Here is a 13,048-nt window from a genome sequence, read left to right on the forward strand (position 1 = left end):
CCAGAGAACTACTAAAGCTGATAAACAACTTCAGCAAAGTGGCTGGGAATAAAATTAACTCAAATAAATCAGTAGCCTTCCTCTACACAAAAGAGAAATGAGCAGAGAAAGAAATTAGTGAAACAATACCCTTCACAATATTCCCAAATAATTAAAATACCTCGGTGTGACTTTAACAAAGCAAGTGAAAGAACTGTATAATAAGAATTTCAGTGCTCGCTTCAGCAGCACATATACTAAAATTGGAATGATACAGAGAAGATTAGCATGGCCCCTGTGCAAGGATGACACGCAAATTCATGAAGTGTTCCATATTTTTTAACAGATATTTATAGAACATTCTATCCTAAAGCAAAAGGATATACATTCTTCTCAGCACCTCATGGTACTTTCTCCTAAATTGACCATATAATTGGTCATAAAACGGGCCTCAACAGAGACAGAAAGATAGAAATAATCCCATGCACCCTATCAGACCACCACGGTCTAAAGCTGGTCTTCAATAACAATAAGGGAAGAACGCCCACATATACATGGAAGTTGAACAATGCTCTACTCAATGATAACCTGGTCAAGGAAGTAATAAAGAAAGAAATCAAAGACTTTTTAGAATTTAATGAAAATGAAAGTACAACATACCCAAACCTATGGGACACAATGAAAGCTATGCTAAGAGGAAAATTCATAGCTCTGAGTGCCTGCAGAAAGAAACAGGAGAGAGCATACATCAGCAGCTTGACAGCACACCTAAAAGCTCTAGAACAAAAAGAAGCAAATACACCCAGGAGGAGTAGAAGGCAGGAAATAATCAAACTCAGAGCTGAAATCAACCAAGTAGAAACAAAAAGGACCATAGAAAGAATCAACAGAACCAAAAGCTGGTTCTTTGAGAAAATCAACAAGATAGATAAACCCTTAGCCAGACTAACGAGAAGACACAGAGAGTGTGTACAAATTAACAAAATCAGAAATGAAAAGGGAGACATAACTACAGAATCAGAGGGAATTCAAAAAATCATCACATACTACTACAAAAGCCTATATTTAACAAAACTTGAAAATCTGCAAGAAACAGACAGTTTCCTAGACAGAAACCAGGTACCGAAGTTAAATCAGGAACAGATAAACCAGTTAAACAACCCCATAACTCCTAAAAAATAGAAGCAGTCATTAAAGGTCTCCCAACCAAAAAGAGCCCAGGTCCAGACGGGTTTAGTGCAGAATTCTATCAGACCTTCATAGAAGATCTCATACCAATACTATCCAAACTATTCCACAAAATTGAAACAGATGGAGCACTACCGAATTCCTTCTATGAAGCCACAATTACTCTTATACCTAAACCACACAAAGAAAGAGAACTTCAGGCCAATTTCCCTTATGAATATCAACGCAAAAATACTCAATAAAATTCTTGCAAACCGAATCCAAGATCACATCAAAACAATCATCCACCATGATCAAGTAGGCTTCATCCCAGCCATTCAGGGATGGTTTAATATATGGAAAACCATCCACGTGATCCATTATATAAACAAACTGAAAGAACAAAACCACATGATCATTTCATTAGATGCTGAGAAAGCATTTGACAAAATTCAACACCCCTTCATGATAAAAGTCCTGGAAAGAATAGGAATTCAAGGCCCATACCAAAACCTAGTAAAAGCCCTATACAACAAACCAGTCGCTAACATTAAACTAAATGGAGAGAAACTTGAAGCAATCCCACTAAAATCAGGGACTAGACAAGGCTGCCCACTCTCTCCCTACTTATTCAATATAGTTCTTGAAGTTCTAGCCAGAGCAATCAGACAACAAAAGGAGATTAAGGGGATACAGATTGGAAAAAAAGAAGTCAAAATATCACTATTTGCAGATGATAGGATAGTATATTTAAGTGATCCCAAAAGTTCCACCAGAGAACTACTAAACCTGATAAACAACTTCAGCAAAGTGGCTGGGTATAAAATTAACTCAAATAAATCAGTAGCCTTCCTCTACACAGAAGAGAAACAAGCCGAGAAAGAAATTAGGGAAATGACACCCTTCATAATAGACCCAAACAATATAAAGAACCTTGGTGTGACTTTAACCAAGCAAGTAAAAGATCTGTACAATCCTGCCAATCCATGAGCATGGGAGAAATTTCCATCTTCTGAGGTCTTCTTCAATTTCTTTCTTCAGAGGCTTGCAGTTCTTATCATACAGATCTTCTACTGCAAATAGTGATATTTTGACTTCTTTTTTTCCCATGTGTATCTCCTTAATCTCCTTTTGTTGTCTGATTGCTCTGGCATGTGGTTTTGTTCTTTCAGTTTGTTTTTTAATGGATCACGTTGATGTTTTTCTGTATATTAAATCATCCCTGCGTACCTGGAATGAAGCCTACTTGATCATGGTGGATGATTATTTTGATGTGCTCTTGGATTCGGTTTGCCAGAATTTTATTGAGCATTTTTGTGTTGATATTCATAAAACTCTTTATTGACCACTGTTCACCACTATTTACAATAAAGTAAATACACAGTTGGATGACATTCTAATAGTCCAAAGTTACTCTTCTGGCTCTTTGAACCAGAGTGCAAATACTGAAAAGATTGATCCTACCAGTAAGGAATGAGTTAAAATTAAAATTTTTAAGCTCCCTATTTCATCCCCCACCCTTTCTTCTATAAGAGTGTTCCCTTCCCCATCCACAACCCCCTTTCCTGTCCTAAAGTTCTTGATCTGGTCTCTGGTTCTTAGTCTTATGGTCACAGTTGTTTTGAACTTCCTGTATCTTTAGGATCTGGCACTTCCTGGACCCTGCTTCACACTTTCCGTGTTTTGAAAATGTTTCTAGTCCACAATGGCCTATTTCCATCGAGTACACCCAAGTAAACTGTGTTGATTTCATTCCTGGAGCAGGGCAGCATAAGGGTCTCTGTGCATGCTCACCCTACCGAATAGTTTTTGAGAGCCAGAGGGAGGGGCAATACTCTACACCCGTGCAGATAATAATCATTTAAATGCAAATGTGAAAATGGAGGATTTGTCCATGACAGTCTTTACTCACTGAAAGAATCAATGAGTTAATAAATCCATATTCAACTTCTTACATATAGTATAAATAAAAATAAATTCATCCAATGCTAAAATTAAAGAAATTCTTTTTAAGGAGTTTTTAATGTTTTCATTTATCTATTTCCTTATGCATGTTTGTATATGAGATGCACATATGAACCTCTGTAGAAACTGAGGACAACTTATGAGAGTTGGTGTTCTCCACAGGTTGTCATACTTGACACTAAGCACTTTTACTGGCTTAGCCATGAAACCAACACCAAGAAAGTCTAATTTTCAAAAAGAAAGGTTTATAAGTAGAAATGAAAAGATATTTATCATCTCTGAAAACACAAACACAGGTATCATTATATAGATTGGACAGGTTATATCTAGGAATATTATGTATATACATGTATATATCCAATAAGGATGTAATAATTAGTGAAAGAAAAGCAATGAGTTTGAAGGACAGTGCATGAGGTATATGAAAGGATTTCAAGGGAGGAAAAGTAAGAATGAGATGCTGTAATACAATTATACTCTCAAAAATAAAAAACTAAATTAACAAAACTTATTTTTCATATCTTTCCTATACAACATCCAGCACACATTTTTAAATTAGAATCCAAAAGGAGGCTCCTCCATGATAACATAAAGGGAAGATATGAGTTGCTAATAGGTCAATTTTGAAAATGCGTTTTATTCCACTTCTTGGATAATACCATCGCAACTGCCTAAAATTATGTAAATTTTCTCCTTACTACTTGAACATTACACTAAAGCTTCTATTCATGCTTGGAGGATTGCATGGCTCCACCTTCTGATAAGAGAAGGTAATTACAAATTTTCCACCTTTCCTCTCAAAGGCAAGGAACCCCAATGGACAAGTCCCTAAAGATACACATGCCCCGGCCCATGTGCCTCATTGAGAATGTGAAAGGACAACTAAGAGCCAATCAGAAGGCCCTGGAGATCCTGTCAGCTGTTACACAGCCTATAGCAGTGGTGGCTATTGTGGGCCTCTATCGCACAGGAAAATCCTACCTGATGAACAAGCTGGCTGGGAAGAAAACTGGTGAGTGCCACCAAAAAGCTTTGCTGGGTCCCATGACTTCAGCCACATTGTAAGGCCAGGTTATGAGGAAGAAAGTTAGAGACAGCGGTGGACTTGGAAGTCCAATGTCCTACATGATTTAACTTTTATGTTTGATTCTATTTCGGGGAGTAAGTCAACTCCAGGATGCTTAGTCCTCTGTCCCATTTTAAAAGCAAAAATCATTTCTATCTTTTCTAGGATAAGAAAGGATAGCAATAAGAATAATTAACTTACATACTAAATTATGAGAGACTCTGAGTCATTCAATAAAATGATACAAAGAGGCCAAGAGGATGGCTCAGCAGGTAAAGAACCTTCCTAAAGAAGCCAGGCACCTGGATCCACTAACTAGACAGTAACAACTTGTCTTCTACCCACTACACACAGACACAGAGACATCCTATGACACACACACCCAAACGCACATCATGCACACACACACACACACACACACACACACACACACACACACACACACGATCATGGTTTTTTTAATCAATAAGCTCATAGGTAACAGAAAGTTTAGCCTGATGTTTAAAGTTTTAAAAATGTTTCAAATCAAAGATTTTTATTGTCATGATTCAATATAACATAGTCAACTCTTCTGACAATGTAGTCCAGCTCTATATCATTAAGCATTCATATTGTTGTAGAAACATCACTTTTATGTGTATTATATTTTTCCCAAGACAAACTCATTTTCCTCCCACAATAATTATATATTTCACCATTCTCCATCATTGTTCTATAATCTGTTCCTATGGGTTTGCCCCTTAAAACAAAATATGAGGGGAGAAAGTGCTGTGATTCAGGGCAGAATACAATCACTCAGAATACTAAGGTGTGAAGTTCATTTGAACCCCCTAGTTCAAGCGTTGCAAACAAGGTTTTCAACATGAAAAGAATGGACATTTGTCATTCCATGTGGCATTGATATTTTAAGGCTGTTGTTTCATCTAAATCTTAATCACCGAGCATGAAACTGTATCTGTCTTCTGTAATGTCTTCTAAAAGCAATTTGTACGTTTCCTTTCATGGATTTCTCACCTTCTAAATCAAGTGAATTTCTAAGTAGTTTATACTTTATATAAAATTATAATTAGTAAATTCTTAATTTTTGGTTCATTATTATTTCTGTTATTCATTATTGATGTGTAGAAAAAGAAATAATTAAAGAAATCATGAAAAATAATTTTGTGTGCTGTAGCTATGTTGGATTAAGGAATTGTTTTCAAAATTATTCTGTGGGATATTTGAAGCTTTTAACATATAAGATCCTACCATCTGTAACTACTCTTCCTTTCCAATTTGGAAGCAAGCTTTTCCTGATTTTTGTTCAATTGTTTGTTTTGTATTGTTTTGTTTGTTTCCTAATTACTTTGGATAACATTATAATTTCTGTAATGAACACCAGTGCTAAAACTGTGCACACTTTCTATTTTATGGCCTTAAAGTAAGATATTTTCAGCTTTAACCGTGTAATAATATATTGGCATGAATTTTCATATATTGCATTTCCTGTAAGATGTTCTTCTAGTTTGGCAAATGCTATTTATAAATGATAACATATTGAATGTTTTCAAATATTTGGTGTTATCAGTTTTACTATTTCTCTGGTTGTGAGGTCAATACTAGCTTGGCTTCAGTTAATTCTGCCAACTTGTATTGATCTCATGAATTTCATGAATTGATTTCATTGATTTCATAAATTTCATGAAATGCTTCTAACTCTCCATCCACTGTGTGCTCTCTTCTGTTTGTCACAGGATTCTCTCTGGGATCCACTGTGCAGGCTCATACAAAAGGAATCTGGATGTGGTGTGTGCCTCACCCCAACAAGGCAAACCACATGCTTCTTCTGCTTGACACTGAGGGCCTAGGTGATGTGGAGAAAGTAAGGATTGAGAATACAATTTGCAATTCAGCTCCTCTTATCCAAATATTCTACAACTTTTAAATGAAGGCTCAAACTTCACTGTAATAAGCCTTGGTAGTTTCAAGTACATAACATATAACTAATTTAACAATCACCAATAAATACACAGATTCAAACAAGAGCTAGATGCTAAGTCTCCATTATCCCAGCTATGAATGATAGACTATGAACTAAAACTGGTACGAAAACTTGTGAAGGTACCAAATATATACTCATTGTCTCCGATCTTATGCTACATAGAACGTTAGTTACACATCTGAGTTTGGAGACCCAGCCCTGTTTTCTATTTGCAGGATGAGAGGAAAGAATTAGATGAGATTTAAAAATAGCCAAAGCAGGGGTTGGGGATTTGGCTCAGTGGTAGAGTGCTTGCCTAGCAAGCACAAGGCCCTGGGTTCGATCCCCAGCTTCCAAAACAAAAATAGCCAAAGCTATTAATGAATCACATAAAAGTAAATATTCTCATGAGCAAAGAAAAATACTTAAATCTATGGTATACTTGAAGTTTTAGAACACCAGCAAGCATCCACTGTCTATTTTACAATTACTGCCAATGGTCAAAAGAATGCCTTCGAACAATAAGTATAAACTAACTAAAATCTTAGTAAACATATTGAAATTTCAGCTGGGCACCAATTAATTTCATTTGGAATATTGTGTAGGTTTTTACAATGACATACATTTTAATAGGCACCATGGGAAAGTTCTATTTAAATGAGCATCCTCTTGTCAGTGCTCACATGAAAACTGATACACAATAAACCACAATCCTGATTCATGTGTGTTCTGACTTCCAGGGTGACAACCAGAATGACTGTTGGATCTTTGCTCTGGCTATTCTTCTAAGCAGCACCTTTGTCTACAACAGCATGGGAGCCATCAACCAGCAGGCCATGGACCAGCTGCAGTATCCTTTCTGTGATGAAGAACATCTCATTCTAGGGATGTTGTAGAGTCAATGTTGGCAGACAGGAGACAGAATAGTCCCAGTGCAAGGTTAGATCCCACGTACTCACTAATGGAATGACACGTGAGTCAGAACATGGCAAAATCATGAGTAGGGATGAAGGGAATGACTGGGGAGCCTGTTCGTTCACCACTTCTCCTAAGCTACTCAGCTATGTGACAGAGCTCACAGATCGGATCCGAGCAAGATCCTCACCTGACCCAGATGATGGGGTAGAAGACTCAGCTGAGTTTGTCAGCTTCTTCCCCGACTTTGTGTGGACTCTGAGGGATATGACCTTGAAAATGGAAGTAGATGGACACCCCATCACAGCAGATGAGTACCTGGAGATTTCTCTGAAGCTCAAGGAAGGTACAAGAATTATAGTTGTAGGAGAAAAATGCCAGAAAAATAATATTTTGGGGGTGCTTAATTCAATTTTTTATTTCTATGCTTTGGGCTATTCCTAAGAAATAATTCTTATTTAGCATCTGCCTGAAAAATAGCCAATATTAAATATGCAAATTGCATGTTTCTTTTCTGAATACTGTTGTCAGATCATGTTCACCTCCTTACTTGGGTTTGGTGAAGCTGCATATATCCTAAGACTTTGATGAGAGGGAACATTTATTTGAAGACATCCTTAATGACACAGTAACCATTACACCAACTATTCACCCTCCACTGGAAAAATTACTTCCCCAGGTTCCTGCAAGGAAGTTGAAAAATATAACCTACCCTGACTCTGTATTCGTAAGTTTTTCCCAAAGAAGAAATGTTTTATATTCTACCCACCCACTGAGTGGAAAAAGCTTTTTCGGCTAGAGACACTGCAAGAAAATGAGATCGATTCTGAGTTTCTGAAGCAAGTAGCAGAATTCTGTTCATACGTCTTTAAGGAGTGCAAAGCCAAAACCCTTCCAGGAGGTGTCATTGTCAATGGCCCACGTGAGTCACTGTCTTTGTCTTCCACTCATGACAAGAGAAAGGGAGAAATTCAGCTTCCAGAAGCATATGGGCTATTACTATTTATGTTAAATTCTAGACTGGTTAAACTCTTCTACTACATTTTATTTAGTCAAATTCACATATGGAATACTTATGGAAAACTTAGTTGAAACCAAACTAAGTTCCTATAATGTTACACAAAGTTAGTTTAGTATCCAACCAACACATGTATACTCATTTAAAATTACACAAAAATCAAGTGAAATTATTTCAGTTTTCTGAGTGAAATTTTTAGACAATACAGTCATATTTCTCATGGTCGCTATAATGGAAATAGAGCCATTAACTTATTAATCCACCTTGGAAAGTTGTATAAAGCAATACTGAGCTGGAATGAAACCAGAAGGAAAACTGTTGATGAGGAAAATATTACTTTTTCATAGATATTTAATTAAATCAGTACCAAGGGATCAATATCGAGTACTCCAAATGCAGTAGGGAAATCTTGTTCTGAACATGTTGTGGCATTGACAGCTCCATGTTCAATAGACACAGGCCTGCCTTATCCTTGCATTAGAGGAGAGGGTTCTATCCTAGCAGCTTTCATCATGTGTTCTCCGTTTGTAGGACTAGAAACCCTGGTGCTGACCTATCTCAGTGCCATCGGCAGTGGGGATCTCCCCTGCATGGAGAACGCAGTCCTGGCTTTGGCCCAGATAGAGAACTCAGCAGCAGTGGAAAAGGCCATCACCCACTATGACCAACAGATGAGCCAGAGGGTACAGCTGCCCACAGAGACCCTCCAGGAGTTGCTGGACCTGCACAGGACCTGTGAGAGAGAGGCCATAGAAATCTTCCTCAGGACCTCTTTTAAAGATGAAGACCATTTATTTCAAATGAAATTAGGGGTAATTTCCTCTGAAATTTGTGAGGATATCTGTTGTATAAATCACAGTACACATCAGGCAAGGAAATAATTGAAGGGAACTATCCTCTTCGGCATTAAAATGGTGAAACTGCTTCTTAAGATTCATAACAATCAAAAGAAGCCATTTTAAAACTGTAGACCAAAGTTTGAAATAGTTTATAATACTCACATTTAGTTTAAGTGTATGTAATTGATGGCTGATGCTTTGATCAATTTTTTTTTTTATTAACTTGAGTATTTCTTATATACATTTCGAGTGTTATTCCCTTTCCCGGTTTCCGGGCAAACATCCCCCTCCCCCCTCCCCTTCCTTATGGGTGTTCCCCTCCCAACCCTCCCACCATTGCCGCCCTCCCCCCATAGACTAGTTCACTGGGGGTTCAGTCTTAGCAGGACCCAGGGCTTCCCCTTCCACTGGTGCTCTTACTAGGATATTCATTGCTACCTATGGGGTCAGAGTCCAGGGTCAGTCCATGTATAGTCTTTAGGTAGTGGCTTAGTCCCTGGAAGCTCTGGTTGCTTGGCATTGTTGTACTTTTGGGGTCTCGAGCCCCTTCAAGCTCTTCCAGTTCTTTCTCTGATTCCTTCAATAGGGGACCTATTCTCAGTTCAGTGGTTTGCTGCTGGCATTCGCCTCTGTATTTGCTGTATTCTGGCTGTGTCTCTCAGGAGCGATCTACATCCGGCTCCTGTCGGTCTGCACTTCTTTGCTTCATCCATCTAGTCCAATTGGGTGGCTGTATATGTATGGGCCAAATGTGGGACAGGCTCTGAATGGGTGTTCCTTCAGTCTCTGTTTTAATCTTTGCCTCTCCCTTCCCTGCCAAGGGTATTCTTTTTCCTCATTTAAAGAAGGAGTGAAGCATTCACATTTTGATCATCCGTCTTGAGTTTCGTTTGTTCTAGGGATCTAGGGTAATTCAAGCATTTGGGCTAATAGCCACTTATCAATGAGTGCATACCATGTATGTCTTTCTGTGATTGGGTTAGTTCACTCAGGATGATATTTTCCAGTTCCAACCATTTGCCTACGAATTTCATAAACTCGTTGTTTTTGATAGCTGAGTAGTATTCCATTGTGTAGATGTACCACATTTTCTGTATCCATTCCTCTGTTGAAGGGCATCTGGGTTCTTTCCAGTTTCTGGCTATTATAAATAAGGCTGCGATGAACATAGTGGAGCACGTGTCTCTTTTATATGTTGAGGCATCTTTTGGGTATATGCCCAAGAGAGGTATAGCTGGATCCTCAGGCAGTTCAATGTCCAATTTTCTGAGGAACCTCCAGACTGATTTCCAGAATGGTTTTACCAGTCTGCAATCCCACCAACAATGGAGGAGTGTTCCTCTTTCTCCACAACCTCGCCAGCATCTGCTGTCACCTGAGTTTTTGATCTTAGCCAATCGCACTGGTGTGAGGTGAAATCTCAGGGTTGTTTTGATTTGCATTTCCCTTATGACTAAAGATGTTGAACATTTCTTTAGGTCTTTCTCAGCCATTCGGCATTCCTCAGCTGTGAATTCTTTGTTTAGCTCTGAACCCCATTTTTTAATAGGGTTATTTGTTTCCCTGCGGTCTAACTTCTTGAGTTCTTTGTATATTTTGGATATAAGGCCTCTATCTGTTGTAGGGTTGGTAAAGATCTTTTCCCAATCTGTTGGTTGCCGTTTTGTCCTAACCACAGTGTCCTTTGCCTTACAGAAGCTTTGCAGTTTTATGAGATCCCATTTGTCAATTCTTGATCTTAGAGCATAAGCCATTGGTGTTTTGTTCAGGAAATTTTTTCCAGTGCCCATGTGTTCCAGATGCTTCCCTAGTTTTTCTTCTATTAGTTTGAGTGTGTCTGGTTTGATGTGGAGGTCCTTGATCCACTTGGACTTAAGCTTTGTACAGGGTGATAAGCATGGATCGATCTGCATTCTTCTACATGTTGCCCTCCAGTTGAACCAGCACCATTTGCTGAAAATGCTATCTTTTTTCCATTGGATGGTTTTGGCTCCTTTGTCAAAAATCAAGTGACCATAGGTGTGTGGGTTCATTTCTGGGTCTTCAATTCTATTCCATTGGTCTATCTGTCTGTCTCTGTACCAATACCATGCAGTTTTTATCACTATTGCTCTGTAATACTGCTTGAGTTCAGGGATAGTGATTCCCCCTGAAGTCCTTTTATTGTTGAGGATAGTTTTAGCTATCCTGGGTTTTTTGTTATTCCAGATGAATTTGCAAATTGTTCTGTCTAACTCTTTGAAGAATTGGATTGGTATTTTGATGGGGATTGCATTGAATCTGTAGATTGCTTTTGGTAAAATGGCCATTTTTACTATATTAATCCTGCTTTGATCAAATTTTATACTTACTGTTATTAGACCAAGTTTCTTTTGTTGACCAAGACAAATGAACTTGTGGTCTTAGTTCTCTTTGTAAGCTAAGCTTTGTTTCTTTCCCTGAATTCATTGCAGCTGTCAATCCAGTTTAAAAGCACAGTTTGCACATTGGGTTGGGTGTAAACCTCTGAGCATCATTTCTAATATGGAGGGGATTCATAATAAAGTCCAAATTTAAAGAGCCACGAGTTTCCTTAGCTTTCATCAAGTTTTTGAGGACATCGAGGTTTCAGGGTGGCCCTGGGTAAAATTCTGAAGGTTTCTAACATCCTTCTCTGGTTATTCCTTGTACATCCATCTTGTACTTCAGTCTCAGCTAGAAGAAAGATGGGATGACTTTTTTAAACACAATACGGAAGTGTCATCCAACCGTTGCTGGGCATTGCTTCAGGATATCTTCAGACCTCTTGAAGAAGGTGTGAAGCAAGGCACTTATTCAAAGCCAGGAGGCTACTACCTCTTTGTTCAGGAGACCCAGGGAATGAAGGAAAAGTACCATGGACAACCGAAGAAGGGCTTACAGGTACCCAAGATATTTATTGGTATGTTCAAGACCACTGCTGACACGCATCCTTGAACCAAACATTCAGAAAAGTATCACCTATTCATGTGATTCATGACTGTCTTTTAGCTCTACATTCCAGTCTTCCCATCTATATCTTTATCTCTCTGAAATGTTGCCTCCTTGAGAACTCTGTGTCTCAGCATGATCCCACAAGACTATTCAACTCAATGCCTTAGAATGAATGCATGAAATCTTCATTTCCCAGTGTCAACCACTAGAGACCTACAGTTGGTTGGCTTGCATGACTTGACCCTTCCTGTGGTAAGGAATCTTAGATGACAGGAGAAGTCTTGAGGATGGTGGGAATGCAGATAGATAGATTTCCTACAACTAACTCTATGTTCTCTGAACTCTAAGGCTGAAGAGGTTCTGCAGAAATATTTACAATCCAAGGAGTCTATTTCTACTGCAATTTTACAGACGGATCAGAATCTGACCAAAAAGGAAAAGGAGATTGAAGGTAAGAAATGAACCATTAGACAAAATACTTACAAAATCTTGTAATAGTAGAACTATTTTCCTGTGTTAAAATAGTAAATTAAACTGAAACATGAATGATAAAGATGAGATTTTTCTGACCAGGGTGCACACAGTCACTGCTATTATAGTAGCACATGCATGAAGAGTAAAATGGCCTGAAATTGGTTTGTATCAGATAGTGATAACAATGAAAGATTACAGAGATGTCTTAGTGGTTAAGAGCCTTATGTAGCTTCTAGAGGACCCTGCTTTTATTTCCAATACTTGTCTAGTGGTTCACACTAGCTGTAGACCCAATACCATGAGTGCTCACTTCTGGCCTATGCAGGCACAAGACATGTACATGGTACACAGACATACATGCATACAAAATAGACATACACATAAAAGGGGATAAAGGAACAACAAGAACAGCAATATTTATAGTAATAACAAGAAACTGGAAGGAAAAGGGAGGAAATGCTGTCTTCTCCAGAAAGGACTACTGTGACAAAAGACCAAATACAGGTGGCACAGGTAAAACACAAGTGTTTATCACAATTCTAGAGAACAAGGATCCAGAGTCTAGGATGGTCAAGAGTGTTCTCTCTTGGTATCTTGATGATCTTCTCACTGCATCCTCATATGGTAGAAAGACTGAACTCTGGTTTTCTCGTCTTCTTCCAAAACAGCAACAAGCTCACATGGGGCTCCATCATTCCATTCCCATCTAAATT

At 38.3% G+C, this 13,048-nt stretch overlaps 1 non-coding gene and 1 pseudogene across 2 annotated transcripts; both read left to right on the top strand.

The window, feature by feature from the left end:
- The first annotated feature begins 212 nt into the window (after positions 1–212).
- On the top strand, positions 213–319 carry LOC120101154 (U6 spliceosomal RNA). The gene has a single exon (XR_005501551.1). It is a non-coding gene; the product is annotated as a U6 spliceosomal RNA (small nuclear RNA).
- Positions 320–3,927: 3,608 nt separating this feature from the next.
- Positions 3,928–12,323, top strand: Gbp1-ps1 (guanylate binding protein 1, pseudogene 1; annotated as a pseudogene). The gene is made up of 8 exons (XR_005500420.2): positions 3,928–4,123; positions 5,911–6,038; positions 6,878–6,987; positions 7,199–7,398; positions 7,732–7,974; positions 8,602–8,882; positions 11,598–11,810; positions 12,210–12,323. The product of XR_005500420.2 is annotated as a guanylate binding protein 1, pseudogene 1 (transcript).
- The last annotated feature ends 725 nt before the right edge of the window (positions 12,324–13,048 follow it).

This window comes from Rattus norvegicus, chromosome 2 (genome assembly GCF_036323735.1).
Source record: "Rattus norvegicus strain BN/NHsdMcwi chromosome 2, GRCr8, whole genome shotgun sequence".
Taxonomy (NCBI): domain Eukaryota; kingdom Metazoa; phylum Chordata; class Mammalia; order Rodentia; family Muridae; genus Rattus; species Rattus norvegicus.